At 41.4% G+C, this 27,177-nt stretch overlaps 1 long non-coding RNA gene across 1 annotated transcript in view; it reads right to left on the bottom strand.

Annotated features, from left to right (window-relative positions):
* Positions 1–3,050: 3,050 nt before the first annotated feature.
* LOC115460066 overlaps positions 3,051–27,177 on the bottom strand; it is a 66,054-nt gene continuing 41,927 nt past the window's right edge. Inside the window, exon 3 of the long non-coding RNA XR_003940366.1 lies at positions 3,051–3,313. This is a non-coding gene — a long non-coding RNA (uncharacterized LOC115460066). The remainder of the gene's footprint in view (positions 3,314–27,177) is intronic.

Raw genomic sequence — 27,177 nt, forward strand, 5'->3', positions numbered from 1 at the left:
TGAATTTCCTGGAATCCAATAGATTACAAGATCTGAGACAACATGGTTTGGCTAAAGGTAAATCATGCCAAATGAATCTGATATAATTCTTTGACTGGGTGACCAGAGAATTGGAACGAGGACATGAGCTACTTCGATTTCAGCAAAGCCTTTGACAAGGTTCTTCATAGGATGCTCTTGAATAAACTTGATAGGCTAAAGTTAGGACCCAAAGTGGTGAACTGGATTAGGAACTGATTGACAGACACCAGAGGGTGGTAGTTAATGGAATTCACTCAGAGGAAGGAAAGGTGAGTAGTGGAGTGCCTCAAGGACGATTCTGATCAATAGTAAACTATAGACAATTGCAGGATTCAAGGCAGTAGTCCATAACTCTAGACACTGGTACACTCAGAGTGGAATAACAAGTCATCACCACTCTTCATTTGGAAGCTGATCACCACTTTGTGGAGGTTTTATATTTATGTCTTCAACATCCTGAACTTCCTCTCTCTCTCTCTCGCTCTCTCTCTCTCTCACATACACACAGAACAGGATAAAATAGACAATTTTTTTGAGTCATTACCATATGCAAATTTGCTTCCTGGCTTCCTCTAGGCTCTAGCAGTTATGGCTCCAACAAGTAATATGAATGTTTTCCTTTAAAACAAAATTAGGCTGGCTCCTTTGACCAAGGACTGGGAGCATTTAGCCTAACAACTTTCACACCCTGATTGGTACTAACTCTCTTTTAACTCTTCCAGTACCACCCTCCACCCTCAGCTGTTAATTAAACACAAAAGAAAACATTGAGCTACTTGTCCCTTCTTCAGCTTCTAACAGCCTTCTGAAAACAAGTATTCAGTACTTTCTTTAAGTGTCCAGCCTTGCCAAGTCATATGCTCCAGTTGCAAGGCATTCCTTCCCAAAGGTTCTTTAGACAGCAGTTCCAAGCAGGCTTCTTTTAGCCAGTTTTTCTTCCCAAAAATTCTTTAGGTAGCATTTCTAAGCAGACTTCTTTTTCCCATTGAGCTCTGTGAAATAGGCAGTCCCTTCCACTCTTCCTTTTCTTATTACCAGACTGACTTTTAAATGCTGGATAGGAAGGTTTGGGAATGCACCTGTCCTGTGACACACCCTCTGCTTATCCAGGCTGCCCTGCTCTAAGCTTTCCCAATCACTGAGGGACAACTTCCCTATAAGGAAAATCTGTAATGGTTTGGGGTCTTCAGCTTGGAGAAAAGACGGCTGAGGGGAGATATGATAGAGGTATATAAAATACTGAGTGGAATGGAATGGATAGACGTGAATCGCTTGTTTACTTTTTCCAAAAATACTAGGACTAGGGGTCATGTAATGAAGCTACAAAGTAGTAAATTTAAAACGAATCGGAGAAAATATTTTTTCACTCAACATGTAATTAAACTATGGAATTCGTTGCCAGAGAATGTGGTAAAAGCAGTTAGCTTAGGGGGTTTAAAAAAGGTTTGGATAGCTTCCTAAAAGAAAAGTCCATAAGGCATTATTAAATGGACTTGGGAAAATCCACTGCTTATTTCTGGGATAAGTAGCATAAAATGTATCAAACAGGATACTGGGCTTGATAAACCTTCGGTCTGTCTCAGTATGGCAACACTTATGTACTTATATACTTAATTGGGGCTCCCTTGTCTCCTCCCTCCCTATGGGATTGCAGCCCATGATTTTCTCCCTTTCCAGGGCTTCAAGACAAACTTACACTTCCCTGGTCTGCTTTTATCCAGTTCCACTTATCAGATCCTTGCCAGGTTTTCCATCCCAGGCAGGCTTCCACGTTAAGGCCACTGTTTGTTCTATCAGCATAACGAGGGAGAATAGGGAAGTGTTTGAATCCGCTGACTTGTCACACACCACAGCAAATTGGCCATCTGACTTTAGGAGTTTAATCCCTGACATTTGTTGTAGTTTAGTTGTATAATAGAGGTTTTAATCCACTGTGTCGGAGGGGTACATTTATGTAAAAATGTTCAGTGATTCATAGAGCTCTTATTTCATGTGGCCTCTTAAAGTGAGCTCCACAGGATCCCCCCTCCCCCAGCTTTATATTAGTTTATTTTTATTAATAAGAGCAAGAAAAAAAGTTGAAAAGCAATATTGGGGTTGATATTCAAAAGGGTTTAACCAGGCAGAAGCTTAAACCCTACTGACTGAGTTGAAAAAAATTATGTTATTTAACGTGAGATAGATCATATTTGCTAAATACATGTATTTTTGTAGAATCAGTAAAGAATGATCTGGTTTTCTGGTTCTTACATAACTATAGAGGACTGTACATGACAGAGATCATTAGTGATTTTTACTAGGACTTTACCAAATATTTGTATTCAATTCGATTCGGCCCCGAATAGTGCCTGAATACATTATTTGTATTCAGTTGAATAGTGATTTAAATTTGAATATGAATAATCCAGGACTCTATTGTGCTAAATCCTATTGAAATAAATGTTTGATCTCTGATTTCATGTTGCTTTTTTTATTATTTGTTACATTAAAGCTCAATATTATTCATATTTTGCATTCATATTTGGCCGAATAATATTTTTCATTATTTGTATACAGGTGAACAGTAAAATATGGTATTCAGTACAGCTCTAATTTTTACAACCCCATGGTTTCTTTTGTCTCCTTGTAAACTACTGAAAATATGAAAACTGTAACCTTGTGGTCCTAAATTTTACATTTATACCTTAAGTAACTTTAGGGTCTGTTTACTAAGCTGTGGTATAAAGTGGTCTTAGCGTGCTCTTATCTGGATTTTTCCCTCGTGCTAAGGTCATTTTTACCACAGCAGTAAAATGGCCGCTTTTCCATTTTTTTTCAATTAATGGCCATTAAAAAAAACCATTAGAGTGTGAGCACTTACTGACACCTATTTTGTAGGCAGTAAGGGCTCAGGCGCTATCCCCAGCTAATCAGTTAGCATGCGACAATGTCACCAGTATAGCTATTCTTATGTTCTTATGTAACTGATTAGTGCAGAAACGCCCACTCTCCACCCCAGACATATCCCCTCTGAGTTTGTACACACAGATTAGAAAATTACCACAGGATGCCCAAACGTGTCCTACGGTAAATCATTTTAAGTTGTAGTAAGCACGTGCTAGCACTTATGGAGGCTTAATAAAAGGATCCTTTCGTGTGGTGTGACACTGTTCTTTCATTGTACTTGTCAGATGTTACACAGGAATTTGCTTGTAGGGAGGTTTTAGAAAGTAGAAACCTGCATTATCTGGCCCTGGTCCAATTGCATTACACTGGAAATCATAGCAGCTCTCCCTTCTGGGCTGTCAGAGTTCTGGAAATACAGAGAAGTAGTATATAAATTACAACCAGCAGATGTGCCAGTGCTAACATTCATGAGACTGCTAGGAGCCACTCTTAAGCCCTTGGTGCGTTCTATCTCCTCATTATTTAAATAAAACATAGACATTCAAAAATATTTCAACCTTAAGCAATAAAGAGGTAATTTTCAAAGTCATTTCTTTGAGTAAAAGAGTTCTTTACCTGCAGAAATGGGCTTTTCTTGCCTGCCCCAATGCATGTAAAAGTACCTTTTGTACATAATACCATTTTGTGTACACTTTTTACTTGCTGTAGGGAGAGGTGTTTCTAGGGGCAGGATTGCACCAGAGTTTGGAACTAAAGAAGTGTATCCTCATTTGTATTTATTTATTTATTGTATTTGTATCCCACATTTTCCCACCTCTTTGCAGGCTCAATGTGGCTTACAATGTATCGTTCTTGGTGGTAATAGATTAGAACGTAATCACTTATTGTTACATAGAGATATTGAATAACATATTAGAACTTTAGAGCAAGCAGATATTATAAAAGTAGTTACTTATTGTTAAATATAGATTTTGAGTGATGTAGTGGAAGTATAAAGCAAGCAGATATTATAAAAAAGTTCTGAGTAAGGCGTGGGAGATGTATACATTTATATTTGTTATTCTGTGTGGTATGCCTTTTTAAAAAGATGGGTCTTCAGTGATGTTCGAAAGTTTGTTAGTTCGTAGATCCTTCTCAAGTTGTGCGGCAGTGCGATCCATAGCTTGGCACTCAAGTAGGTGAAGTTTGCTGCATGCGTAAGTTTGTATTTTAGACCTTTGCAGCTTGGGAGATGGAGATTGAGGAATGTGCGGGCTGATCTTTTGGTGTTCCTTGTCGGTAAGTCTATCAAGTCTGACATATAGGCTGGAGCGTCTCCATGGATGATTTTATGAACTAGTGTACAAATCTTGAACGTGATGTGTTCTTTGAGTGGGAGCCAGTGTAGCTTTGCTCGTAGTGGTTTAGCACTTTCATATTTTGCTTTTCTGAATATAAGTCTGGCTGCGGTGTTCTGGGCTGTCAGAAGTTTCTAGATTGTCTGCTCTTTACAGCCATCGTATAGTGCATTACAGTAGTCTAGGTGGCTGAGCACCATTGATTGTACCAAGTTACGGAAGACTGTCATTGGGAAGAACTGTTTTACTCTTTTTAATTTCCACATTGAGTGGAACATCTTTTTGGTTGTGTTATTCGTATGATTATCAAGTGTTAAATGATGATCGGTAGTCACTCCAAGGATTTTTAGGGTGACCGAGATAGGGAGTGTCAGATTTGGTGTGTTTATGGTGGTGAATTTGCTCGTATTGTGTTGAGAAGTGAGTATTAAGCATTGGGTTTTTTCTGCATTAAGTTTGAGCTTGAATGCATCCGCCCATGAGTGCATGATGTACAGACTTTGGTTAATATCGCTGGAAATTTCCTGCAGATTTTGTTTGAATGGGATGTAGATCGTTACGTCGTCTGCGTATATGCATGGGTTGAGGTGTTGGTTGGATAGTAATTTAGCCAAGGGTATCATCATTAAGTTGAATAGAGTCGGCGAGAGTGGGGATCCCTGTGGAACTCCGTATTCAGGAGTCCATGTGGCAGATATAGTTGAGTTGGATGTCACTTGGTACAATCTTGTGGTTAGGAATCCTTTGAACCAATTAAGAACATTGCCTCCAATTCCGAAGTATTCAAGGAGATGTATTAGAATACTGCGATCAACCATATCGAAAGCGCTGGACATGTCGAATTGTAGAAGTAGTATGTTTTTGCCAGTAGCGATCAGTTGTCTAAATTTGGACATGAGAGTAACTAGTACTGTTTCAGTGCTGTGGTTAGCACGAAAACCTGATTGGGAATCATGGAGTATTGAGAACTTATTTAAGTAGTCAGTAAGTTGTTTGGTTACCATTCCCTCCGTTAGTTTGGTTATTAGGGGGATAGATACTAATGGTCTGTAGTTAGTTATTTCACTAGCATTTTTCTTTGCGTCTTTGGGTATGGGGGTGAGTAGAATATTTCCTTTCTCCTTTGGGAAGAGACCATTTTGTAGCATGCAGATGTTCCGTGAGGTCTGTTATAAATTGTTGAGGAGTGAATGTTATGAGGTTGTTGGAGCATATGTCTAATTTACAGTGAGATTTAGCAAATCTCTTGAGTGTTTGGGAGATGCTGCCTTCTGATAGCGTCTCGAAGTCTGTCCAGGTTCTGTCCGCAGAGTATACACCAGGGTCTGGGTCTTGGCAGTCGAGGATTGTAGTGTAGTCGGTGGTGCTACTAGGTATCTGAAGTCGTAGTTTTACGATTTTCTCATTGAAGTATTTCGCGAGGCTGTCTGCTGTTGGAGCCTGTGTATTGTTAGATGTGACCGGTGTGGTGTCTAGTAGTTTGTTCACTCAGAAAAACTATCTACACAAATTGTAAATATATACAAAAACTTTTTCTAGGATAATTTTCAATGGCATAAGTCTGCAGTTTCAATCAATGCATTGTGGAGTAAGTGGAAACCGGGTAGTCTCAATTATCAAAAACCTTTGTACAGACTTCTAAGGTTCTGTTCTATAAAGCTAGCAGAAACCTTTAGTGCCTCTACTGGACTTGTCTGCTAATATCCCTACAGTTTCTAGAACAAGGGAAGGGCACTCCTGATCAGTGAAGTGATGGAAGAAGGAGACCTCTTTTGGTGAGAAACTATGATGGGTATGACTCTATAGCCTTGTTTGAAACTGGCTTCCTGCTTCCCTTGCCTTTGTACCACACAGAAAAGGAAAGGAGGTCTTTGGCAAACCCAACTATTGTATTAGGAGGAGAAAAGAGTGGAGTGTAGTGATGGGGCTCCTTGCACTGGCCTTCAGGTGTAAACTGGAATGAGGAACCAGCCCACTGCCACTTCTAAGGAGGAAGATAAATAAGAAAAAGAGTAAGAAGAACTGGAGAAGTACCTGAAGACCCTGCTCCTAAGAAGCAGGAAGGTGCAAGGAAGAAGTTCTTGGGATATATAGAGAGGAACATCCATCTGGCAAACAATATAACTCAGAGAGGGAACAGCCTTGAAAGAATTGTATAGGAGAGTCTCTAAAAGTGGAGAACCGGCTAAGCAGTAATATTCAGCACGAGATAGCCGATTATCTCCACTGAATATTACCGCTTAGTGCATAGGGCCTAACCTGCTATATTGTGCGATATAACTGGCTAGCCTGAATATTTATTGTATCGCTGGCTAAGTTTAGTGGCCAAATAGGACTGCCTAAATAGTAGTCCTATCTTTGGCTGCTATAAACTGAACCAGCCAGTGCTGAATACGAACTTGGCAGGTTAAGTTTAAACTGGCCCCCCCCAAAAAAAGGATATTCAATGTCAATGGTCCACAAGATTATCTACGGTGAAGCCCCGGGATACATGACAGACTTGATCGACTTACCAACTAGAAACACATCAGAATCAACACGATCATATCTAAACCTGTACTACCCAAGCTGCAAAGGACTTAAATACAAATCAACTTACGCATCCAGCTTTTCCTACATAAGCACACAAATATGGAACACAATGCCAAAAGCCTTGAAATCGACGTACGACCACCTAAATTTCCGGAAATTACTAAAAACTAACCTGTTAAAAAAGGCATACTCCACCAATCTAACTTAAATGCCTGATCCCTGCAACACAACAAAACTAAAGTATGTAATGGACAAAACGCAACTCTTCCAATGTACGTTTCCCTAATGTGGCTATGCCACATGAACTCCATCTTACCACAACATCACTTTGTATTTGTTAACACCGGAGTCTACAAATAGGTAGGAAAATGTGGATTACAAATGTAACAAATAAATAAATCACCGGAAATGGCCCAACATTAAATATTCGGGCTCAGTGCTGATCGTGGGAACTTAGCTGGCCTGCCTCCCATGGGCTGAATATCGGCTGGTGTAAGTGTTATGATGCTATTTCTTTTCTTTCTTTTTTTTTTTTAACTCCTGCCTGTAAGTATGTAATTGTGAGAATTCTTCTCCTTTGTGTTTAAAGACTCTATTTTAAGTAAACCCTTTTAATTAAGACCCTCAATGCCAGTACAATGTGAAGATTATGAATTAATTTTGCCAATGGACCCCCATGACTGTAACTCACTAATAAATGTATAAATCTAATTAAAGTAGCCCACAGAGGCTTTCACTCTTCTGGGTGAAAAAGGTTTACACTTTCCTGAAAAAATAAATGAAAGCATCATAATTAGTGACAATGGGATCCTGCTTCTCCTCGAGTGGAGAGGCCCAGGCCAGAGCCTCCCCTGCAACAGCGAGATAATGTAGGCCACCCCGGACTTGTGCCCTGGAAAATAAGAGAACTCTGGCATATTCAAAGTGGATCATGGACCATGACAGGTCTCAGATTTTTAGAAAAACATAGAAGATCTTTCACCCTAGGTTCTGTAGGTAGTCATAAATAACTCTTAGAGGAAAACCATTCCCAACAGACTCATTTATGCCCAGGTTCTAATTACAGAACTATGCCACAGCAAAATATTCTGAACTCTGTCTAGGGAAGAATAGAACCTGGCTTGGCACCTAGCCAATGCTTCCGAGAGAGAAACGAAACGAAACCCAAAGCTGATATATATATATATATATATATATATATATATATATATATATATATATATATATATATATATATATAAAAGTTATTATAGGCAAAGAAGATATAGAAATATATAGAATAACTCTGTAGCAAGGCTTAGCAAAATACAAAAATATGTAAAGAACTTGCTAATAATAAAACAGAACTAGATTGCTACTGAATAAAACTATACACAATGATTCTTTCTGGACTACAAGATAATTACACAAGCCTGATTTGTAACCTAAAGTACAGTTCTTATGCCAAATACAAAGGTTAGCAGCAATCTCCTGACCAGGAGCTATGATGTAACCAGTCTTTCCTAGATAAACACCAATCACTAATCCCAGACTATAGAAAGTACATCAATGCATCTCACCACACTGTCTGGCAGCCTCACGATGAAGTAGATGCAGGTTCCTTCTTAGACTCTAGCTGTCTCCCCAGTGAGTCTGTCTTAAATGTAGTGCAGGGTCTCTCTGCAGATAGCAGGTGTCAGTCACTCCGTGCTGGTATTTCAGAGCTGGTATAGCTGAAACCAAAGAGTATTTTCACCAGATATGCAGTTCACAGGCGTTTTAGGTCTTCTTCCTTTTCTTGTCAGTCCAAACTCTCCGATGGTCTCCCACTAATCCCAACTAACTGTTTTTCTTTGGTTCCCGCTTTCTTAGTACCTCTTGGTCAGGTGACAGCAGGGACCAATCATGATCTTGTCCAGCTCAAAGAGTCCTTTGTTTTGTGACCTTGAAATGGTAACTTTCTGGTGCCATGGTCTCACTCCCCTTTCAGCTTCTCAGGGTGATATCAGGGGGTGGTTGGAACACTGATTGTCCTTGGCTTTGGCAAGCCTGCCAGTGTTTTTCCTCTAGCTGAAAAGCTGGATCTTTCTGACACAGAGATGTACAGGTCAGAGGTTGTAGCAGCCATCTTGTTTGTAACAGGATGCATTAGGCTTGAATGAATCAAGACCAGCTCAGGTGAGATCACAGGGAAATACCCCTACAGTTCCTTCACAGATATGACTGGCACTACTTGAAATGAGAGAACTGAAGGCTCTACATGCTGTACTTGTGTACGATGATTGACCTGGTGAAGCTCCTTAATTTGCTCTTGCAGATGGACTAAATATTGCTTTAATTCTCTCAGACATTTTCCTTGAGCAGCTAGGACAGAATACAGTTCTCTGGGGTTCATATCATCCAAAAGGTAATAATAGACAGAATACAAGCAGTTAGGAGGTAAAATTGAAGGTGTGGAGGTTTAGGGATATGAGGGTTTGGTGGGGGAAGGGGGCCAGATACAGAGCAAGGGATGGGTGTGGGTAGGGGGCAAGCAGAGATGGCCAAAGACTTGAGGAGTTGAGACACAGAAGAAGCAAGGTAGGAAATGTGAGAGTCAAAAGGTTCAGACTGGGGTAAACAGACAAAAGTGACAAAGCACTCAGCAACTCTCCACTATTTCTCACAATCACTTTCACCTCTCCACTCTCCAACTCCGCAAATTTACAAATGGGTCCAAAGACAGGTTTGACTTTTAAAGAAGGTCTAAATCATGACATTTTTCTTTCCAGCCCTGGGAAGTCATTTTTGCTATCCATTATCGCAAAAAACAAACAACAAAAAAAAACATGCCTCACGTAACATCACCCATTTTACACCCATAATGCTCCCAACATGCCCCTTCTGAAGAAGTTTTGTTTTCGGCGAGTATTGAACAACCTTTTTTTTTAATGTTTGATTATATGATTTAAATGTTTTTGTGTGAGAAACATGTCTATCTGCCACTTATACAATTTTTTGAACATTTTTTTATTTTGATTATGATCCCCCTAGCGTAGTTATTAATAGCCCAGTTAAGTAACACATCTTAATGGCAGCCCATGTTGATAACTTCTCTCCCCCACCCCCACCCCCCCAAGTCTCTATTTTCATTACATCTTTACTGAGATGTACTAATAAATTGCACTTCAAGGACTGCAAAGATACCATTTGGTCTATACTTACACAGCTGCTCACATAATAGCTTTGGAATATTGACTTTTTAATATTTTAAAAATCAGAATTAACACTTTAAAAGCACAACAGTCTTTAATTTGTAGCCAGTGTAGTTCACTTAAGTACATAGTACATAAGTATTGCCATACTGGGACAGTCCAAAGGTCCATCAAGCCCAGTATCCTGTTTCCAACAGTGGCCAATCCAGGCCACAAATACCTGGCAAGATCCCAAAAAAGTACAAAACATTCTATACTGCTAATCCAAGAAATAGTGGATTTTCCCCAAGTCCAAAAGTCCAATTTAATAATGTTCTATGAACTTTTCCTTTAGGAAGCCATCTAAACCCTTTTTAAACTCCACTAAGCTAACCACCTTTACCACATTCTCCGGCAATGAATTCCAGAGTTTAATTACATGATGAGTGAAGAAAAAGTTTATCCGATTTGTTTTAAATTTACTACATTGTAGCTTCATCGCATGTCCCCTAGTCCTAGCATTTTTGGAAAGCATAAACAGACACTTCACATCTACCTGTTCAACTCCACTCATTATTTTATAGACCTCTATCATATCTCTCCTCAATTGCCTTTTCTCCAAGCTGAAGAACCCTAACCGCTTTAGCCTTTCCTCATAGGGAAATCGTCCCATCCCCTTTATCATTTTTGTCACCCTTCTCTGTACCTTTTCTAATTCCACTGTATCTTTTTTGAGATGCGGCGACCAAAACTGAACACTATTTAACTACAGATAGGAATAATGAGCTGGAGTGGATTGAATTAAATAAGACCACAAAAATAGGAGTCCTATCTTTGGTCATTTAACTTTGCCTGTGCCAATATCGACTGGCACCCATATAACCTCTAGGTCCTGGCCTAAGTGTGCTGATCCTCCCTCCCACCCCACCCCCAGGATCATTTCAAAACTCTCTTTCCAATCTCCCCTCCCCCATCCCCCCATGAAAGCACATCAGGAGCCCCACAGGATCCCCTTCCCTCCCTCCTGAAAGAACATCAAGAAACCCCCAAGATCTCTCTACCTGCCTCCCACTGCAACAAAATAGCATCAGACTCCCCACAGAATCCCTCTCCCTCCCTCCATCCTGCCCTCCTGGAAGAACCTCAAGACCCAGCTGAGTATTGGCTGAGACTCACATAAATTCTCAGCTTGCACATAACAAACTAGCCCAAAATATTCATGCTGGTGCCCAAACATGGCCAGGCATTGAATTTCTGGGGCTAATTCGAACTATGGTGGTCAATGTTTTAAAAACTTTAGGAGCATAAAATGTGAGTAGCAACAGGGGGGATCTAGGGTGGGGAAAAGATGCTAGACACTTAAGGAGGCATTCTATAAATAGCGCTGAGATTTTGGTGTCTGAAAAATTTGTCACAGAGTGCTATTCTATGAACAACACTCCGAATAGAGGGCCATTTACAAATAGTGCTTAGAGACCAAAAGTTCGGCACCAGTAGTTATACTAGCTGAAACCTGGTGTAAATGCCAGTGCCCAACTCCAGGCATTATGGCGTGAAAATAGGGCTATTCTATAACCCTGTGCACAACGTTTAGGAAAGCTCTTGCCACTCCCCTGGCCATGCCCCTTTTGAGTTATGTGCACACTGGGTTATAGAAAAGGGCATGGGGAGATGTACATGCAAATTGTAATTTTTGCCAATTTGCTGTAATAATTGACATCAATTAATTGCAATTAATTGGCTTATTAGCTAAATAATAAGATCCACATGCAAATTTTGCAGCCAAAATCTCGGTGCCATATATAGAGTCTGAGGATTAGCCGTTATTTTCAACACTAGGCTCTTAAAGTTTCTGGATAAACTTAAATCAATGTTCTCTTTTTGAAAACTGGGATAAAGTATCCTTGATGAATTCCACAGGAGGTTTAAACAGATTTCTTTTGATTACTACCTTGGACAAAGATTATTCCACTTAAACTCAGACATGCTTTTGAGCATGTAAACTCTGTAAACAGAGTTAATTAGTGATGTGTACAGGTAAAACATTTTTTTCTGAGGTATTTGGCTGTGCATAGGTTAATATGCATAATATTGCATAGGTTAATATGCATAATATTGATTCTGTATGCATTTTTAAAGAAACCAAGGTGTCCTTTTACAGAGTGGCAGTAAGCCCATTGCGGGCTTACCGCTTGATCTTCCGGGACTACTGCTGGCCCAATATGGCCTCCGGTGGTAGTCCCACCACGAGTGTGCGCCTTTTCCGGGGGAAAAAGAAAACCCCAGAAATGGATTGCATGGCAATAACCTGGCAGTAATTGGGCATTGCCGCATGCTGCCCAGTTACCACATGGTTAGCGCAGGAGCCCTTATCACCACCTCAATATTGGCGGTAAGGGCTCCAATCCGCATGACCATGTGGTAAGAGTTCTCTCACCGCAGGCCATGTGTGCTGGGGCTTTTTTACCTGCTGCGGTAAAAAGGGCTCTGGCACGTGGGAAAAACAGCCCCTGCCTCTAGCACAGTGTTAATGAAGTACTTATTATTTCACTCTTCCTCCAGGCCCCAAATATCTAATGTAGGGCCATGCTGAGAAACTTTTTTTTCCATTTGTTTAAAAAATTTCTGCTAAACAATAAACACTATTACAACAGATGCTATTGAGATAGTAAAGTTTTCTAAAACATCTATATAGTGACATAAATTATAGACGTCTGCCTAACATAACTTCTTTCACTTATAGTAATATAGTAACATAGTAGATGATGGCAGGTAAAGACCTGCCTGGTCCATTCAGTCTGCCTAACAAGATGAACTCCTAATATATGCCAACATATTCATATATACTGTCCTTGCCATTTTCAGGGCACAGAGCATAGAAATCTGCCTGACACTGACTTAATTTTCAATTGTCATGGTCATAGTCGCCGATGTCAGTGCCTTGCTCGTCTGTGCTCTGTTCCTCCTTCTTAACCTACTAAAATTACCTGCAGCTCCAGTCAGTGACCTGTGGGGTCACTGAAGAGTGGTGGAGGCCAAGCTGGTGATGTCATCAGCACCGAGCACTTCTTAAGCTGGCTTCTGAGTGTGATCAGTGTTCTGGCAATTATCCTTGATTGGGCCCAGGCCAGCCTGGGGTGCTGCTAGTTCCTACTACTGTTTCTTTGTGAGGCTGTGGCTTGACTTTTTGCCTACAGCTTTCTCCTTATGCTATGTTCCAGTGGAAGTCTGCCTCCAAGCCGGGTAGTCCTGAGAGGTAAAGCTTTGCTACAGCTTTCACCTAATGCTGTACTCCTGTGAAGCCTGCTTTCAAGCTTGGTAGTCCTGAGGAGTAAAAGCTCTGCTTATAGCTTTCACCTTTGCCTGGGTCCAGTGAAGCCTGCTGCCAAGCCTGTGAGTCCAGAGCCTTCCGTGCCTCAGCTGAGATTCCAGTCGCCCACCATGAGTCCTTGGTCGCTGTATGCAGCGAGTGGCTTTGTGCTGTGCTTGGGACTGTGTGGGCTGGATGACGGGGAGAGCTGCAGAGGCTGAGGCCATGTCTCGAGGTATTTCTGGATGAGGGAGCGGTGCTTGGAGCGCGGAGGGGTCCACGTGGGCTGTTCCTGGCCCTTGGGTGCTGTGCAGGGCCGTTGAGTCTTCTGCCTTGGGAGCGTCGACTCGGGCTTTGTTGCTTTATCTTGCTTGCCTTGGGATCATTTGGCTCGGGCGCCTCAGTGACTGTTTGCCTGTCTTGGGTGACATCCCTTGTCTTCAGTGAGCGGTGTGGCCCGCTCTTTCTTCTACCTGCGGGGCAGGTCCTTAAGAGACTTTTTCCTTTGTTTTGCTTCTGCTCCACTCTGGTTTTGAGGGAGCTTGCCGCAGTTGTTCAGCGGCTCATCTGAGTGTACTGACAGAATGAACCTTTTCCTTAACCACTAACGGTGTTACCTCTGTCAGCCAAGTATTGCTTGTTTGTCTTTAGTGGGCTCTTTGCTTAGCGTATTGTGTTCTAATGTATGCCATATGTTTGCATTGCTTATGTTTGATTTCCATATACAGCTAGGCTGTTCTACTTTACCTTTACTGTATACTTTATGCTGTGCATTGTTTCTGCTAGTATTGATATACACAGCTAGGTTGCTTATGTTTGATTTCCCTATACAGCTAGGTTGTTCTACTTTACCTTATTTTACGTTTTATGTTTGCCTTGCTTCAACTAGGTTACACTGTATAGCTAGGCTGCCTGTTTTCCTTTCTGTGCCGTTTGGCTACCCTTTTAGCCTTGTGTTTTTTGCTACTAATAAAGCTGCCTCAGTTCATCTCCACTAGTGGTCCAGTCCAGTTCTTGGGAGTACTCTTAGTTCTGAGGGGACTTGGTCTACCCAGAGGTGGTTGAGTGATTCTCACATGGCCACCTATGGGCCAAGGGTTCACAAATGTCACATCAGTTACTGGAGATTCTATTGAAGCCTAATCCATTTCAACCATATATATCTAGCCATGATCAGAACATAGACCTTAGAAGTCCATTCAGTACTATTCTTACTTTCCAACTACTAGATTTGCCACTTAATCCCAGCTACATTATTTTGCTTCCATTCTCTTTCCATATAAGAATCCTTTGTGCTTATCCCATGCATTTGTAAATTCCATAACCATTTTTGTCTCCACCACCTCCTGCAGGAGGGCATCCACCACCCTTTCTTTGAAAAGTACTTTCTAACATTACTCCTAAATCACCCCCCCCCCCCCCCCACCTGTATCCTCAATTCATGTCCTCTAGTTCTACCTCTTATCCTTCACTGGAAAACATTTGTTTGCATGTTAATACATTTCAAAAATGTAAATGTCTGCATCATATCACACCTATCCCTCCTTTTCTTGAGGGTATACATTTTCAGGTTCTCAAGTCTATTCTAGTAGGTCTTTTCGCAGGAACCCCATATCATTTTAGTCACTTTTCGAAGAACCTTTTCAAGTCTTTTTATATCCTTAGCTAGATACAACCTCCAAAACTGAACACAGTACTCTAAGTGGGGCCTCACCAATGACTTGTACAGGACAGCGGCATACCGAGGGCTAGGTGGTGGGGGCGGTCTGCCCCGTGTGCATGCTTCAGGAGGGGTGCAAGGAGCAGCCGCGTGGCTGTCAGCTCTGCCGGTTCCCTGCTGCCTCTGATGTTACTTTCTATTCCAGGATAGAGGGTGTAGGGAACCGGCAGAATCGACAGCTGCACGGCTGCTCCCAGCACCCCAGGAGGTAAGAGCAATGCATCTGGGGTGGGTGGGGGGTTTGGAAGTGGTGCACTGGGGGAATGACGCTGCACTTTGGGTGTGTCGATGGTGCACCGGGGGGGGGGGGATGATGCTGCACCTGGGGGGGGGGGGGGAACGACACTGCACCCAGGGAGTGGTGCGCAGCGGCAATCCGCCCCGGGTGGCAGCTAATCAAGGAACTTCACTGGTACAGGGATATCAATACTCTCTTTCTTCTGCTGGTTATACCTCTCTCTTTGTAGCCTAGCATCCTTCTGGCTACAGCCACCACCATGTCACATTGCTTTGCTATCTTGAGAATTTTAGACACTAACACCCCAAAGTCTCTCTCTTGTGGTTATCAGTCACTCGCCTCCAATCTCATACATCTCCCTTGGATTTCTGCAACCCAGGTGCATTACTCTGCACTTCCTCACATTAAATTTTTACTGCCAAACATTAGACCATTTTTCTAATTGCTGTAGTTCTCTTCTCATGCTTTCTACTCCCTCAGGGGAAATTCACACTGTTGGTAATCTTCGTGTCATCCGCAAAAAGGCAAACCTTTCCTTTTAACCTCTTAAGCAATATTGCTCACAAATATATTAAAGAGAATTGGCTCCAGCCCTGAACCCTGAGGCACTTCACTACTCACGTTTCTTTTCTCTGAGTGGATACCATTTATCACCACCTCTGTTGTCTGTCAGTCAACCAGTTTCCAATGCTCTTCACCATTTTGGGTCCTAACATCATCTCACTCAACTTATACATTACCTTCCTCTGTGGAACCACATTAAAAGCTTTGCTGAAATCCAAACAGACCATCTCTAGTACATGCCCATTTTCCAGTTCTCTGGTCACCCAGAGTGCTGGATAATGGAACCTCTTATTCTATGGCTGCTGCAAAAGAGACAAAGGCAACAAAAAGACAGAGAAAGAAGAGAAGGAGGGAGAGAGGAAGAATAATAAGGGAGAAAAAAGGAACAGCCTCAGCAAATACTTTTGCAGCTAAGGCCATACAGGCAGTGTTGTACAAGATTTCCATGGTCTTGAACCCTTCTATAATGGATTTGATTTTTTACAGTATGAGTATGGGGCATATTTGCTCTACTCTGGTTTTGGTTTGAGCCTGCAACTTACCTACTTCTCATGGAGTATTTGTTTGCAATCCTTGTACCTCTTCTTTTAGTGGTCCATAGTATTCCAGGAGAACCAAAAAAGTAGAGATGGCCAAGGAGTGGAGATGCAACCATGAGTCTAGAACTACTACTACTACTTATTATTTATATAGCACTACTAGATGTACACAGTGCTGTACACTTGAACATGAAGAGACAGTCTCTGCTCGACAGAGCTTACAATCTAATTTGGACAAATAAGGGAAATACCTAAGGTGGGAAAGATAAAACAGACATACTGAACAAATGAGTAGAGTTAGGAATTAAAAGCAACGTCAAAAAGGTGGGCTTTTAGTCTAGATTTGAAGATGGCCACAGATAGAGCCTGACGTACTGATTCAGAATGTCTATTCCAGACGTATGGTGCAGCAAGATAAAAGGTACAGATAAGAAAGATTTACCCTTTTATTAACAAGCTGACTTGACATAGTTGTGCTTCAGCACAATGCCTGCATCAGGGGTTCAAAACTGAGATCCAGTCTGCACATACAAAATACCCAATCGCTTAAGAACTTCAGCTGCTGTTCTCCAATTACTACTGCTGCCAAAATCTTTAAAAAAAACTGCAGCCAGTAGCAATCAGAGCACAGCAGTTGCAGTTTGGCAGTAATAGCATTGTGCTAAAACATGGCTGTATTGGGTTAGCTTGTTAATAAAGGTTCAAAACATTTAACCTGTGGCTGTGTCTCCACTCTTTGGCCATCTCCACTTTTTTGGTTCTCCTCGGTGTGTCTTGCAGAGGTTGACTCTTCTTTGCTTTCCTCCCCTTAGTATTCCAGGACACCTTAAAACTGCAATATATTTAATAATCTCTGGATTTTTATCTAGGATTGCTCAATAGTGTTCTAAGACTTGTTCAAGAGTGGAGGAGTAGCGTAGTCGTTGGAGCACCATATTGACAACCAGGGAAACCAGGTTCAAATCCTATTGCCATCCCTTGTGGTCTTGGGCTAGCCATTTAACCCTCCATTGTCTCAGGTACAAACCTAGACTGAAAGCCATCTAGGGATAGGGAAATACTTACAGGAATGTAACTCAGTTTGAGCTACTATTAAAAAAAGGTATGAATTAAATCCAAATAAGATACCATTTTCTTCTGTGCTAAATTGGGAGCTGTGGATCCAGGGTCTGGGTTGTTGTAACACTGCTCATTGCCTGAGATGCCACATTTATATCCAGAAGCTGAATCCTCTCCTACTTTTTCATTCTGCTGCTGTACTGCCTCTTTTCTTCTCTCAGGTCTTACAGTCTGCCCTCTGAGATTCCTGTTTCCACGGGGAAAAAATTAGTAAAGCATGGTGACACAACTTTTTTTCAGGTATATCAGGAGAAAAAGGAAGGGCTGAAAGGAAACTGTAAGACTGAGAGGAAAAAGAAACTGTGTGAAAAGAGAAAAGGAAAACACAGCCCAATATTGAAAGCAAATTTTGCAGTTCGCAAACATATAATTTACCTATATATTTTCCAAAATTATATATATATATTTTTTTTGTTACATTTGTACCCCATGCTTCCCAATCATGGCAGGCTCAATGCGGCTTACATTGGGCAATGGAGGGTTAAGTGACTTGCCCAGAGTCACAAGGAGCTGCCTGTACCTGAAGTGGGAATTGAACTCAGTTCCTCAGGACCAAAGTCCACCACCCTAACCACTAGGCATAGTAATGGGTCATTTAGGAGCCTCTTAAAAAGGCTCGTAAGGGCCTACGCATGTCCAGTGTGCACCACATTGGCATTACCACCCGGTTACTGCGTGCCCTGGGTGATAATTCTGAATTTGGCATGCACCAAAAACATGCAGTAGAAAATATTTTCTATTTTCTACTGCAGAGTGCTTACCCAGCGGTAGCGCATGAGACCTTACTGCTAAGTCAGTGAGTGACAGTAAAGTCTGAGGCTGAAAACGAATGCATGCTGGTTTCCATTTTGCCACACGTCCATTTTCCGACCCATTAAAATAATCCCTTTTTTCCAGATGTGGTACAATAAGAGTCCCGCACACGCCAAAACCATGCAACCACACTGCTGAAGGCCAGTTTTCGGCGTGCCTTTATAAAAGGGCCCCTTAAATTGTTAACTTTCCAGATACTCACATGTATAATTGTGGATCTATTAGGAAGCAGTGAGGAGATGGCCCTAAAAATTATGAATTCAACAAAGGCATTTAGCCCCCTAATAAATAACATGCTTAATGTCAGGTCTAAACTAAATGGATAGTGCCAGTGGAGTCATCACACTACATATATTCAGCACTGCTGCTTATAAAAATAGTAAGGATGTGCTGGCCAATAATGATTATTGTGTTTAGTTTCATATGTGGTTTACAGTCTTTTTGTTTTGTTTTGTTTTGTTTCCAGGGCAATGTCATCAACAGGGTACAATATTCACAATAGTGCACCCTATTGTTGTGAATATTGTACCCTATTGATGACATTGCCCTGGAAACAAAACAAAAAAAAGACTGTAAACCACATATAAAACCAAACAAAATAATCATTATTGGCCAGCACACCCTTACTATTATTATCAGCAGCAGTGCTGAATATGTGTAGTGTGATGAGAGAGCTCCTGGAGGTTCTGGTGGGTCCTTTGTTAAATCTTCATTGATAAGTGCAAGCCTAACATAGGAACATGTGTTTAACAGATCCTTGGAGACAGGGGAGGTTCCACAAGATTGGAGAAGGGCCAGTAAAGTCCCTCATCACAAAAGTGGTAACAAAGAAGAGGTGGGAAACTATACCATACCTCAGCAGTTGGAGAAGTAGTGAAGATACTCTACATATAGAAAGGATAGTGAATTTCCTAAAACCCAGATTGTAAGATCTGAGGCAACATGGTTTTTCCAAAGGAAGATCATACCAAATGAATATGATTGATTTTTTTCAACTGGGTGCCAAAGAACTAGATATAGGTTATGTGTTGGATGTGGTTTACATAGACTGTAACAAAGCCTTTCATACTGTTTTTGTTGTGTTTGGTTGTGAGCCCTTGGACCTAGGCCGAGGCCTAGGGCAGATCTAGGCTGAGGCCTAAGGCAGACTGAGCCGGCACAAGTACAGAGACTAAAGGCTACAAAGCCCAACACACAACACACTCAGGGAGACTAGAGAGCACCATCAGAAAGGAAAGATAGAACACTCATATGGGCCGCAAGGCTGAACTGGAACCCACACGTAACAGAGTTCAAGCATATGGGCCACAAGGCCAAACTGGAACCTAATCAATCAAGAAGGAAAGGAAAAAGGAGCAGAACAAAGTCCCAGAAGGGAATACTAACTAGGCCACACACACTGCGCAAAACACAGTCACCAACAAAAGGTCACAAGACCAAACACACAGGTACAAACAGTCCCAACAAGAGCAAATAGAAGGTAAAAGGGAAACCACTCAGATGGATAGCTCAGGCTGTACTACACAGCTAAGCAGAAGAGCAGCCCAAACAGGAATCAACAGATTCAGCAAGTAAGGGGTTAAAGGGAAGCCTCACAGAGAAGCAGCTCAGGGCTGAGCAACACAGCCTAAACAGAAGAGCTAACAGGAGAGTAATTCACAAAGGTTTAAACAAGAACCACACACACAAAAAGGGTTAAACAAAAACCACAGAGAAATAGCTCAGGGCTGAGCAACACAGCCTAAACAGAAGAACTAACAGGAGAGTAATTCACACAGGTTCAAACAAGAACCATACACACAGAAACAGCTCAGGGCTGTGACAGACAGCCTACATGGGAGAGCTAACAGGAAAGTAATTCACACAAATTCAAACAAGAACCATACATCCACAAAGGGTTAAGGGAAACCACACAGAGAAGCAGCTCACAAATGAGCTACAGCATGAGGAGTCAGTTCTCACAGGCTCAAACAGCAAATACAGGAAGAAAAGGGTTAAACATTAACCACACAGAAAAAGAACTCACATTGTGCCACATGCACAGACAATGGAGAATCACAAGATAAGCTCATATCAGAGGGAAATTAACGCTAGAGCGTCCTATGCAAGCAGAGGTAGGCTTAAATAGGGTTTGGCACCTGACATTATCTGCCTCAGATGTCATCCCAATCCCTGACATAGCCAATCAGAACCAAAACTCTGACACTACCATGCTTGTCCCAGCAGGATCATAACAGTTGTTCACAGACAGCTTATGAATAAACTGAGTGGCTTGGGGATAGGTCTCCAGGTGGTGACCTGGATCGGAAATTGGTTGGTATTAGTAAAATGGATTAGAAATTGATTGACTGATGGATAAAACAGGATGGAGGTAAATAGCATTCACTCAGAAGGAATAAATGTGGCTAGTAAAGTGCCTCAGGGATTGGTCCTGGGATGGATTCTGTTCAATATATTTACAAAGGGTAGAAGGAAATGCAGATTACATAAATATTTGCAACAGAATGGACATCCCACAGAAGATGGGTAATATGAGAAGTGGTGTACAAAATTTATAAGCATTGGCTAATGCTTGGCAGTTAAGCTTTAATGTGAAGAAATTCAGAATGATGCATTTTAGATGTAGAAATCTAAGGGAGCTGTATTGACAAGAGACTGATGTGCAATGACCAGAAGAGGGACCTCAGGGTAATAGTATCTGAGGATCTCAAGATGGCAAAATGATGTGACAAGGTGGTGGCCAAAGCCAGAAGTATCTAGTCTGCATAAAAAGAGGCATTAAGGCAGGAAATGATAATGCCTATGTACAAGTCAATAGTGAGGTCTCACTTGGAGTACTGTATTCAGTTTTAGAGGCCCTACCTCACTGAGGATATAAAAAGATGAGGTACTTCAGAAGAATGAAACCAAAATGGGATGGGATCTGTGCCAAAAAATATATGAGGAAAAACCTGAATTTTCAGCATGAATTAACCAGCCGAGAATGGCCAACAACCAGTTAACACACATCTTAGTTGATAAGCGGTCATTTTCAGTTGCATTTAATCAGTTATCACCACTGAAAATGCTCAGCGCCAAAAATAAAGCTGGTAATGTTGGAGGCGTTCCAGGAGCATGACCAGTTAAGTCCCAATATTCCGAACTTAACCAGCCAGGCTTAATGGGCAAATAAGACCGAAAAAAATAGCAGTTCTATCTTTGCCCGTTAAGCCATGGCCTGTTAAGTCTGAATATTGATTTAACTGATCATGTGCTAGTCAGCATTGCAAGAACCGGATTTTCAATGCCAGTTACCAGAAACAGCCCTGCAATGAATGTTTGGGTTGAACACTGGTGGTGGACAGCTTAATATGGGGAGGGAGAGTTATATTTATCCCTAGATGAATAAAAATAGGTCAAGGACCAATGTTAAGAAGGTTTCTTTTGCCATTTCATCAAGTGAATCATCTGATAAAGACAGAGACAGTGGTACCCTAGGTGATAAGGTGCAACCAAAAATTAAAGCAATCCGGTGTAAAGAAAAGGAAAACATGGTCCACAGCACTAACTTAATATTATGTAACAATATTGTATTTAACCTGTCTCTGAGGCAGAATGGTTATTACAACATGGTCTTACATTTGCACCTGTTACTTCGTATGACCCTGTTGAGAACCATCTGTGTTTCCAACGGTTTGTGCATAGGTTACGATTACAATTATTTTTTTCAGAATCAATTTACATAGGCTGATGCCCAAATTTGGGGATGGTCTAGATATGGTTCTACTTGGGTCCTTCCTGGTCTAGTTGATTCTGTTATTTCTATATTTGATTCCTCATATGGTGATATTTATCTGTTTTGGAACATTTTAAAAGTTTTGCTAGTCCAAATTTGTCTGATCTTGAGAAGCAGGCTTTAAAGAATTTACGGTCAGGTCTCAATATTATAATTAGGAGAACTGACAAGGTGGGGGGGGGGGGTCATAATTGTTCTATGTATGTGAGACTTATTGTCAGCTTTCTTATCAGAGATTGCAGTCTGATCCTTTATTAGACATTCAAAGGGATTTACAGGAGAATTCTCATCGACCATTTAACAAAAAAAAAAAAAAGCTAAGCTTTTATGCCTTGAACATCCTGTTACCCTTGTCATTTATTTTGTTTCAAAAATTCAAAAGTCTGTTATAGACCCTCCAGATCATTTACTTATGTTGTTGCAATCAGTTGATTTTTCTTCTACTTCCGCCCCCTAATTTTGGTTACTTTGGATATAATAGCTCTTTACACCACCATCCCTCAAGATGCAACATTAAAGACTATTCAAGATCAGACATTATTTTTGCTGCAATTGTCTTATCTGGTTCTTTATATAAATTATTTCAAGTTCCATGATGAGTTTTATTTACAGAATAAAGGGGTTGCCATGGGGTCAGCTATGGCTGCCTCAGAGGCATTTTATTCATGTCAGTATTTAAAGAGTGGTTTGTATATTAATCTCAATATTGGTCATCCCCATATTCTATATAGCGTGACTTAAGTTGTGCGTGCAAATCCAGTCATGGCTTAGTAAAAAGACCCCTAAATGAACATTTAATTTGTTTGTGATATCTTTTAATATTAAATCTTTGGATTTAGGGCTTTAGAAATGAGTTGAAACAACATGGGAAATATTAACTTTTTTCACGTCATTTCAAACAAATGCACATACATATTAAGTTAAATACAAGTGCCCATGCTTAACTTAGTACTGTCAGTGTGCCAGCTGAATTTTTTAATCAAACAAATGAAAGAGGACCATTCCCCACAGATAAAGCAATAAATACAGATGAGCAGTGATGATCCAGGTGAATAACAGAATACTTAAGAGTTCTCTGTAATTGAAAAGAGTGTAGTGCCCAGTGGTGTCAGTGACCTGGCACGACCATATTTCAGTAAGATCTGCCTGCATCAGGGGTTTGAAAGTGTGTATATGTCAAATTCTATACATTGTATTCTTCTAAGACTTGGAATGTTCAATACAAAGAAGGAATGGTAACCTTGTATGTAAATTTAGTTGGAAATTTCCTCAGAGGATTACTAGACTGCTGTAGAACTCTCCAGAGTCACTGGGGGAAGGGAGAACAGCAAAGAGTGGGTGGGAGGAGAGCCCAGCCCAGAGGGAGGATTTACAATGAATAATGAACAGAAGGTGTCATACTTGGGAGGGAGTTAGTAGGTGATCAAAGAGACGGGATTAGTGAGCACATGGCCTTTGGTTGCCTTTTACCCCTTCAAAACCCGTGAGAAGAGGGGGTGTCCTGGATAGGTTCAATAACCTAAGACTGAATTAAGAGATATTTTTTGCCAACTAAAGCATTAACTGGAGAGTGAGGAGTGCTCCAGGTGGGTAGAAGGGTTAACCCAGGCCGGGAACAGAACAAAAAGGAGCCTGTTCAGTACCAGAGGCAGCAGCTTGAAGAAGTGCACCTTTGGTGGAAACAAAGACAGAGAGGTCTGGTCCTTAGTGAGTCTGGCAGCTGGACAAAGCCCAGCGGCACAGCTTGCTGCAGAAAGCGCTGCCAGCACAGCCTTGGAATATACTACCCAAAAAGATGGGTATAGGAGTGGTGGAGCAGTAAATATGCAAATACCCTAGGATAAGAGACCTATTTTTGGGGCCCTTTTACTAAGCCACTTAGGTGCCTACGCGTGCCCGTGTGCCAATTTGGAACTACCACCTGGCTACCACGTGGCTCGGGCGGTAATTTTATTTTTTACACGCGTCCACTATTTTCCAGCACCGGCACTAACCAGGTAGTAATCGGAAGTATACGCGCGCTGACAATTACCACCCAGTTAATGTGTGAGACTTTACTGCTAAGTCAATGGGTGGCGATAAGGTCTCAGACCCAAAATGGATGTGCGCAAATTTTTATTTTGCTGCATGTCCATTTTCAGCTGAAAAACTGGACTGTGCTGAAAAATGGACCTGCGCATGTCCAATACACGCGTCTACACCAGCGCAGGCCATTTTTCAGCGCACATTAGTAAAAGGACCCCTTAGTGAATAGTGTTTTTTACCCATAGTCTTTGGACTGGCACAAAAAGCCTCTTTCAGCAAATTGAGTTGTGTGGATATAAAAGAAACTGTTACAAGAAAATATGAAGTTTGGATATCTGCCTGTTGCAGTGTTCCAATAAAGTTTGCATTTCTTTCATACAAACTGCAGTGGAGAATTTCTTTGGCGTGAGAGTGAAATTAATTTGCTCCCAGACTGACAAACAGAATTAAAGTAAAAGTGTGGCTTTAAAACCATACAGCCTACTGGAATCAAGTCCTGCCCAGAGAGGAATAAAAATAAAACTTTTGAAGTGACCCGGTTCAGGTGCTGACCCAAAGAGCTACCTGGTGCCTGGAACTTTGTAGTGAGACCAGGGTTATCTATCTATCTATCTATCTATCTATCTATCTATCTATCTATCTATCTATCTATCTATCTATCTATCTATCTATACAATTATATAATTTTCCTTATGTAAAATTATTTACATGTATTTCCCTCCCCCACAAAACAAAATAACCTCCCTTATCATACTACCACCACACCCCCATCACCAAATATGAATCCCCTCCCCCCAAACATACCAAACGAGTCTCCCTTATCACACTACCACCCACACCCCCATAACAAATAAACATGTCCCTTCTACAGCTACCCATCTCAACCAACCATGCACTATATCCTATTCCCCAGGGTCCCCTTCATTATGTGGTGCAGAGCGACATAGCTTCTGGTGTCTCTCTTCATCTATCAGAGCATATAGCACTGCCCTCATTTACTGCAATCTGGCTCTTCAGCAAGGCCAAGGCATTTATGATGGCACTGAATCCATCCTGTATCCCTGAGCAAAGCACATCAAGAAGCTGCTGAGGTTCATGCATGCCTGCTGCCTGTTGGACCTCTGAGGGAGCAGGAGGCTGTGAAGGAGATCTCACCTGTGTCCCGAGAGTCTGCTGCACCATTATTGGGCCTGTGTGGTGCTTGCTGGTGCCCACATTAGTTATTGGCATTCTCAATGGTCCCCCAGTGGTGGCATTCTCCTCCTCAGAGCTTTCATGGATAGGCATGTCAGTTTCAGGTGGATGAGGCTCTGGTGAGGAGCTGATATGGCACTCCCTAGAGAAGTGGTATGTGTGGGAGGTATTGTTGAGAATGATGACTGCTCAGACCCCTGAGCTGTGGGTGTGCTACCTGCCTCCTCCCTCACAGAGTTATCCTCTGTATGCAGTGGCATGGCCTGTCTATGTCCCCCTTCTGCACCCTGCTCCTCCTCCTCTTCCTTTTCCAGACCCTCATCCTACCTCTTCTTCCTCCTCCTTCCCCTCCTTTTTTGGTCTAGTTATGATAAGTTTTTGTACAGTAACAACGCAACCATACAGTCAAGCAGTTAAAATACACACAATATTTTTCCATCTATTTAGTTCTTTCATAATGAGATACTAACTTTTTTCACATTGGGGTCCTTTTACTAAGGTGTGCTGAAAAATGGCTTGCAGTAGTGTAGGCTTGGGTTTTGGGCGCACGCCGATCCATTTTTTAGCACGCCTGTAAAAAAGGCATTTTTTTTGCTGAAAATAGATGTGCGGCAAAATGAAAATTGCCGCGCATCCATTTTGAGTCTGAGACCTTACCACCAGACATTGACCTGGCAGTAATGACCTATGTGTGCAAAATGCCGCTTGGCACGCGTCCATTACTTTCACCCAAAAATAAAAAATATTTTTCAGACACGCATATCGGACGAGTGCCAAAAATGAAATTACCGCAAGAGCCACGCATAGATGCTTACCCAGCTTAGTAAAAGGGCCCCATAATACTTTAGGTAATTGCCCACAACTACCTGCCAGACGTGTTGCATGATAGTAAAAGGGCCTTTTTCAAATAAAAAGCTTAGAGTATCTTCAGAAACACTACTTTCAATATGATCATCATATGCACTGCTTGAAGAGTTCTTAATGTAATACATACTAGCTGTTCCAGCTTCACCACTTCAACATCATTACATGGTATAGAAAAGATCCACGTGATCACTAAAATGTACTGGTACAGATGACAGAAAACCTTTTTGAAGATAGAGCTGATCTTGCACAAGAACTGTAATCACGTGTTACATATAGAACCTTTAATATTTAAACATTTTATCCCATTATATTTGAGAGCAGTTGTGGTTCCCTCAATTATTTATGAAGCTGGAGAGACCAGCTTACTAGTGAAGCTAATTTTCCAACCTCATGGGGTATTTCCCTATAAAAGTCCTGTGGCAGCTAAGGTCCTGGGGATTCATGTCAGATGCTCAGGGTTAAGAACACACAAGGATTTCAAAATAAACCCCAAACAATTTCACTGGGTTTGCCCTAACATTCCCAGTGTGGGGGGGGGGGGGGATTTTTGAAGGACATTTTCCATAAATGCCTGTTTATTATGTACACCAATCCCTTTGAAAAATGCATCTGTAAGGAAAAATATGGATATTTTGGTATTGCAGACATGCAGTCTATTCTGATTTATTTTGTAGTTTGGTGCCATGTCAGTAGACATTCATGTACATTCTTTGGCTGTGAAGTTGAACATTTGATGTTTTTCTTCAGAGTTTGGTTACTATGATGGGTTGCCAAGAATACTCAGTGTGGTTTGATTTTAGATTACTCACTCACAGAAGTAGAAGTGACTTCCTCTTTCAGGAATCTAGCACACCACTTCTGATTTTATAGCATGCATTCCAAATGTTGAAGATATAAATGCACTCGCTTATCCAACATTACACACCCAAAGTGTTAAAACTTTCCAAGAGATACATGAGGCAAGCTTTTAGTATGCCATCTGTACTAAAATAGTCTTGGAGGAAACATAATCAGATATATTGCAACACTTCTAACCACCAGTATGAATTAAAATAAATGCTCTGCTAAAGTGTTGAAAGTTTTTT

This window comes from Microcaecilia unicolor, chromosome 1, assembly GCF_901765095.1.
Source record: "Microcaecilia unicolor chromosome 1, aMicUni1.1, whole genome shotgun sequence".
Classification (NCBI taxonomy): domain Eukaryota; kingdom Metazoa; phylum Chordata; class Amphibia; order Gymnophiona; family Siphonopidae; genus Microcaecilia; species Microcaecilia unicolor.